At 35.5% G+C, this 6,327-nt stretch overlaps 1 pseudogene; it reads right to left on the bottom strand.

The window, feature by feature from the left end:
• Positions 1-1,411: 1,411 nt before the first annotated feature.
• Positions 1,412-2,381, bottom strand: LOC133048941 (olfactory receptor 10AG1-like; annotated as a pseudogene).
• Positions 2,382-6,327: the final 3,946 nt, after the last annotated feature.

Raw genomic sequence — 6,327 nt, 5'->3', positions numbered from 1 at the left:
TGCGAAGTAAATTTCCAGACATGAAAGTACTTAGATTGCTTTGGGTAGAATAGCCATTTTGACAATATTAATTCTTCCAATCCATGAGCATGGTATGTTTCTCCATCTGTTTGTGTCCTCTTTGATTTCTTTCATCAGTGTTTTATAGTTTTCTATGTATAGGTCTTTTGTTTCTTTAGGTAGATATATTCCTAAGTATTTTATTCTTTTTGTTGCAATGGTGAATGGTATTGTTTCCTTAATTTCTCTTTCTGTTTTTTCATTGTTAGTATATAGGAATGCAAGGGATTTTTGTGTGTTAATTTTATATCCTGCAACTTTACTATATTCATTGATTAAAAATTTTACCATATATGAGTATTCTAAAACAACAATTAAAATGCACATTTCAGTATAGAAAGAGAGAAATTTTTAACATCAATGAATAATATACAGTTTAAAGAACTTGTAAAGAATGTTGTGTAATTGATTAAAAAACCCTTAAAGTAGCAGACTGCAAATCTGTTGAAATTGATTCCATCTTTATATCATTTATATATGAGCTGTAGCTTCTTTCTATGTGCTCTTTAATTGTCTAGTGTAGACTGAACTTTTTAACACAGTGATGAAAAGATTTCCGTTGTTAGAAAGGACAAATTCTAATGTCAAAATGCTATTCATATTTACTAAAGTTTCCTTGCCAAAGGCAATCATATAGCTAAACAAAGGGTCAGTCTAGGAAGGAATGACAAAAAAACAAGGATACAAGAATAAATGATTTATTGGGGGCCCTTACCATATAGATGCAATGTGCTTTTTTTAATGACTCCATGTTTTTCTATGATATTTATGCACAATATTTATTAAAACCTTTCTCAACATGAGCATTCACTTTCTTTCTTTTTCTTTTTTTTTTTGCTTAGAAAAATAGTGCTGCAATAAGCATTGACATTAGACATTATTGCTATTATAGGTACTTCTCATATTTATACCCTTACATAGTTAGGCTTTTTCTTTTTCCTATGAGGAAATCACTTAGAAATGATTCTGTAGCATCTGAGGGTGTTTTATTTATTTAATAGAGAATATAAATGTAGAGTATAGAAAGGCATTGAAAAAAAGGGAAAGTGGCATAATTTCAATTATAGCACATCCTGAATATCACACTTTCTTGTTTATTTAGACATCTCTATTTACTAGTTTATAGTGAGGAGAAAACTGATCTTCAAAAGTAAAGCATTGCTAAGTAAATGAACACAATTGCCATAAACTTGAGGACATAACTCTCTACTAAAAGGAAATTACAGCATGAGCTTATTTAAAAGGTTAGGACAATACTGAACAATAAATTTCAATTAAGTCTTTGAACAAATTACATACATAAATGTGGCATAATTTATGTATTATTTTAAATGTCTCATAATCCTGATAATTAGGGAAGACATTTTCCCATTGCCTTTCTAACGTCTTTGTTCCACAGACTATATATGATAGGATTGAATATTGGAGTCAAAATTGTGTAGAAAAGAGAGAGCAGTTTGTCTAGTCCTTCATGCTCATTTGATTTAAGCTTTAAGTAGGTGACAGTGGCTGATTCGTAGAATAAATGTACAACGGTGATGTGGGAAGAGCAGATGGAGAAAGCTTTGGTCTGTCCTATGTTTGCTGGCAATTTTAGGATGGTGGAGCTAATTCTGATATAGAATCCAAGTATCAACAGGAAAGGCACAGTGACAAACAATATAGCAAATATATAGACCACCATCTCGTTAACAAAGATGTCTCCACAGTGGAGTCAGTTTTAATGATGGCGGAACATCACAGAAGAAATGACTGATTGTGTTGGAGCCACAGAAAGGCAGAGAGAAAATCTGGCATGTCTGGCCTATTTGGACCGGAGCGCCGCTGATTCCAGAGGCAACCACCAGCCCGACGCAGACCTGGGGGCGCATGACCAGGGGATAGTGCAGAGGGCCACAGATGGCCACGCAGTGGTCATAGGCCATCACCGCCAGGAGGAAGCACTCAGTGGCTCCCAGCATAAGGAAGAAGCACGTTTGTACAGTGCAAGTGCAAAAAGAAATGGTTCCTGTCTGGGTCCAAAGGTCCACGAGCATCCTGGGAAGAGTGACGGATACCTAACAGATTTCTAGGAAAGAAAAATTGCCGAGGAAAAAATACATGGGTGTCTGAAGAGTGGTATCTACTCTGGTTATTAAAATTATGACGCCATTCCCCAACAGGATAATCATGTAGATGACTAAGAATATCCCCAAAAGAAACCATTGAAATTGGGGAATATCAGTGAAACTTAGGAGGACAAATTTCATCACGATAGTGAGATTTGTTTCTGTAATTTTCAAATGATCTTCTCTCTCTAAATTTACATTTCTTGACTGCATTTTCTTTTTTTACAATCGGACTAGGACATGGGCTTTGGTCTTAATCAGTTCTCAGATATTTTCTGACACACTTGTGTTCTGTGATTTGGGGAGAGTTGATTTGAAATCGGGATCTATAAACTCATCTACAGAAAGAAATCTTAAATGATTTATAATGCTACATCTACATTCTAATAAAATCTATATGTCTTATCATTTTAATTTAAATTATGGCTGAGAATGGAGAAAGCAGATAAACTACTTCTTACAGTCAAAACATCAACTATTAATTGTCTAACTTCCATGATATTTTTTACCCCAATCAACCTAGTCTATAATATAATAATATCTGGTCTAAAACATCTAACACAATGTTCTATTGACTATTTATGTATCCATTTTACTCTTAATATTATACCTAATAACTCATTCTATAAAGATATGGCATAAGGCTCTGCCCTAATTTACTACTTCATAAATGCTTCTGAATTAACTTAAAAGTAGAAATTATTATTAGAAGTGGTTATTTTCTAAGAAGTGAGAAAGTCAATACTATAAGAATGTAAAAGTCAAAGCTTTTATATTCAAGATCATAAGGTTCCACCAATTAGAATTCCAAATTACTGAATTAAAATACATCTCATTGCTTAAAAACACAACTTTTGACATTTAACTATTTTTAATCCTATTAATTTTGGACATTTAAATACTTTTTAGCCAAAATTAAATGTTCCTAGGGAAAAGAAAGATATAAAAGATATATAAAAGTTTCACAAATGTAGTCAGATATTTTGTCCAATTCCTTCCCTGCTTGTGGTCTGATTTGATTGAGCAACATAAACAATAATAAAAATCAACCAAGAAGGTTAAGCTAAATATTCTTTTTTCAGGAAATTATAATATGAATGCAAAAAGTGCTTTGTATATTCCCCTATAGAGGGAAGTACTCAGATATTCAGTCATGTCCAACTCTTTTCAACCCTGTAGCCTTCCAGGCTCCTCTGTCCACGGGATTCTCTAGGCAAGAATACTGGAGTGGGTTGCCATACCCTCATCCAAAGGATCTTCCTGACCCAGGGATTAAACCCACGTCTCTAATGTCTCCTGCACTGGCAGGCAGATTCTTTACCACTAGTGCCACTCAGGAAGCTCTATAGAAGGAAATTCACTAATAAAGGTGATTCTTTGTCATTACAATTATTTTAGTTGTAATCGCATCATTTACTTTATTGACAGTTTAGCAAAATATGTTTGATTAATTTGAATGCAATGTAGCATTCTTTGATTACAGTTTTCTTAATAGATTATTTCTAGAAATGAATAATATTAATGTTAGTATTATGTTAACAATAGACAAATTAGAAACACATATTTCAAATGCTTCAAACACATTATTTAAATTTTTAATGCAGAAAGTAAGAAATCTAACTTAAATAAGGCTATCTTAAAGAAAAAATAGGTGCTCAACCCATATACACTCATGATTTTAGTTGTCTGGCATGTGTATTAGTCGTTCAGTCATGTCGGACTCTTTGTGACACCATAGAGTGTAGCCTATCTACCCTGTGAAATTTTCCAGGGAAGAATACTGGAATGGATAGTCATTCCCTTTTCCGGGGGATCTTTCCAACCCAGGGATTGAATCTGGGTCTCCTGCATTGTAGACAGATTCTTTACTCTCTGAGCCACAAGGGAAAGCCCATTGTTGTTTGATATTACTTTTAAATCTTGATCCTAAAATTTAGAAACTATCTTGAATTAAAATAGAATATTAATACATAATAGTTTACATTTTTCAAATTTTTCTGGTTACTTTATTCCTGTTGATGATTTTTTTTGATGATTTTTTTATACATTTAAAAATGTTACATTGTTAAAGATCTATAAGATTTTTAAACAAGAACTTAATTTGCTTTTATAAAGTAAGGCTCTTTATAGAGGAAATCCTCACTTCTTCCTCAAGGGAATATTTCTTTTCCCTCTATACATCTAAATTGCTAGTTAAATGCTCCTGTTGGCAATTAAGTTCGTGTGTTTTTACAAACAATGCTTCCACAGTAGACCAGACTTTCCTTCAGGCCTTCCACAGAATATAATTGCATGCCTCCTCCATTTCCTAAATGCAGTCAGCGAGCAAAGACGTCCTAGAAGAAGGAACACCTTTAATGGTCCAACAGTACCTGCAGGAAAATGTCCAAATTCTTTATCAACTGGTTTCTTACCTGTGTTATTTTATTTTCTTTAATTCCTCTGAATAGTCTTTTTCCAAAAACCATGCATTGTTACCATCTGAATATGCTCTACTTATTTATTCTCGCACCTTTAAGCGAAACTATTATTTTATTCAAAGTATGATTATCTCTCAGACTCCCTGGGAATCCCTGAATAAACACATAATAGCTCATTAATGAAATCTATAAACAAAGATTAAGAACAACGATATTATTTGAAGTTTTTTTCTTTTAATGTGGGTCATTTTTAAAGTCTTTATTAAATTTGTTTCAATATTGCTTCTGTTTCGTGTACTTTTGGTTTTTTGACCAGGGATCGAACCTATGTCCCCTGCACTTGAAGGTAAAGCCTTAACCACTGACTGCCAGGGAAGTCCCAAGAACAACCATTACTTATAACATTTTCTAAATTAAAAACCCCTCTTTCTTATTGAAACATTTAGTAATTTACATTTCTCAGTTTCAACCCACATCCATGTATTTTGTGAAGAGAAGCACTTCAGGCATGAATCTAATATTTACAGACTAAGTTTCGCTATTGTTCGTGTAACAGTCATTTCCAGGCCTGGTTTCTGCTCATCCACACTGTATTAGGAGACTATTTCTTAGAATTCTGAGCCTCAGCGTTTTTCCTTAGTCAGGAGGTTATACTCCCTTGCAATCATTTTACCACACTTCTATTAGGGGAAGTTAGGTAATTTCAAATAGTGCCTAACACTGACCTCTACGGGCCGGATCCCACTCTGACTGCCAAAAACGTAGAATTAGACTCTAAGTAAAAGAACAAAGACTGTGTTTCCTGACTCTAAACCTGTGCCCCTACGGTCTCCACAGGTTTTAGGCAAACACTTACCACAGAGCCTGTGCCAGCAGGAACCTTATGACTGTGTTATACCCAGAATTTTGACCAGGAACCCTGTGACCGAAACCACGTTATTCCTAGAAAAGGATCCCTAAATGCCCAGTGTGCACAGAGTGAGAATTCGAGGATCATGACCAGGCTCTGACACGAGCTCCCTGTAGCCAGAAAAGAGAAGATGCGTCTTCTATCCCGCCCCGTGTACAAACATACAACGCTCATTGCTGGGAGGAATTCTTAGAAAAATCTCCTTCCTGAAGCTGGAAAATAGTCTTATTACCAACAAAAGCTGTATTTGCTTATGGAAGTTTATGGATGAAGCAGGGATACAAGATAAACTACATATAGTACAAGCAAATGTCTGATTGATTTTCCCACCTTACTGCTGTTTTAAAAATGCTTTCCTATTTCAAAAGTGTTCTTTGAGAGCTGTCTTTGCTTCTGATTTTGGCAGATTTGCTTTATACTCAGAACATACTCTAGGGGGCGCTAGTGCTAAAGACCCCACCTGCCAGTGCAGGAGACATGAGACACAGGGTTCAATCCCTGGGTTGGGAAGATGCCCTGGAGGAGGGCATGGAAACCCACTCCAGTTTTCTTGCCTGGGAAATCTCAGCCGTAGGAACCTGGAGAGCTATAATCCATAGGATCGCAAAGAATCTGACGTGACCAAAGCAATTAGCGCGTGCGCATGTGCACACGCGCATGCACACACACACACACACACACACACACACACCATGCTGAATATACTTGCATGATGACCTCTTTAATATCTAATATATGTACATTTTTCTTATACCTTGCTTCCCTGGTGGCTCAGACGGTAAAGCGTCTGCCTGCAATGCGGGACACCCGGGTTCGATCCCTGGGTTGG

This window comes from Dama dama, chromosome 29 (genome assembly GCF_033118175.1).
Source record: "Dama dama isolate Ldn47 chromosome 29, ASM3311817v1, whole genome shotgun sequence".
Taxonomy (NCBI): Eukaryota; Metazoa; Chordata; class Mammalia; order Artiodactyla; family Cervidae; genus Dama; species Dama dama.
Note: the sequence above shows the minus strand (reverse complement) of the source record. Positions and strands in the feature narration are given on the sequence as shown.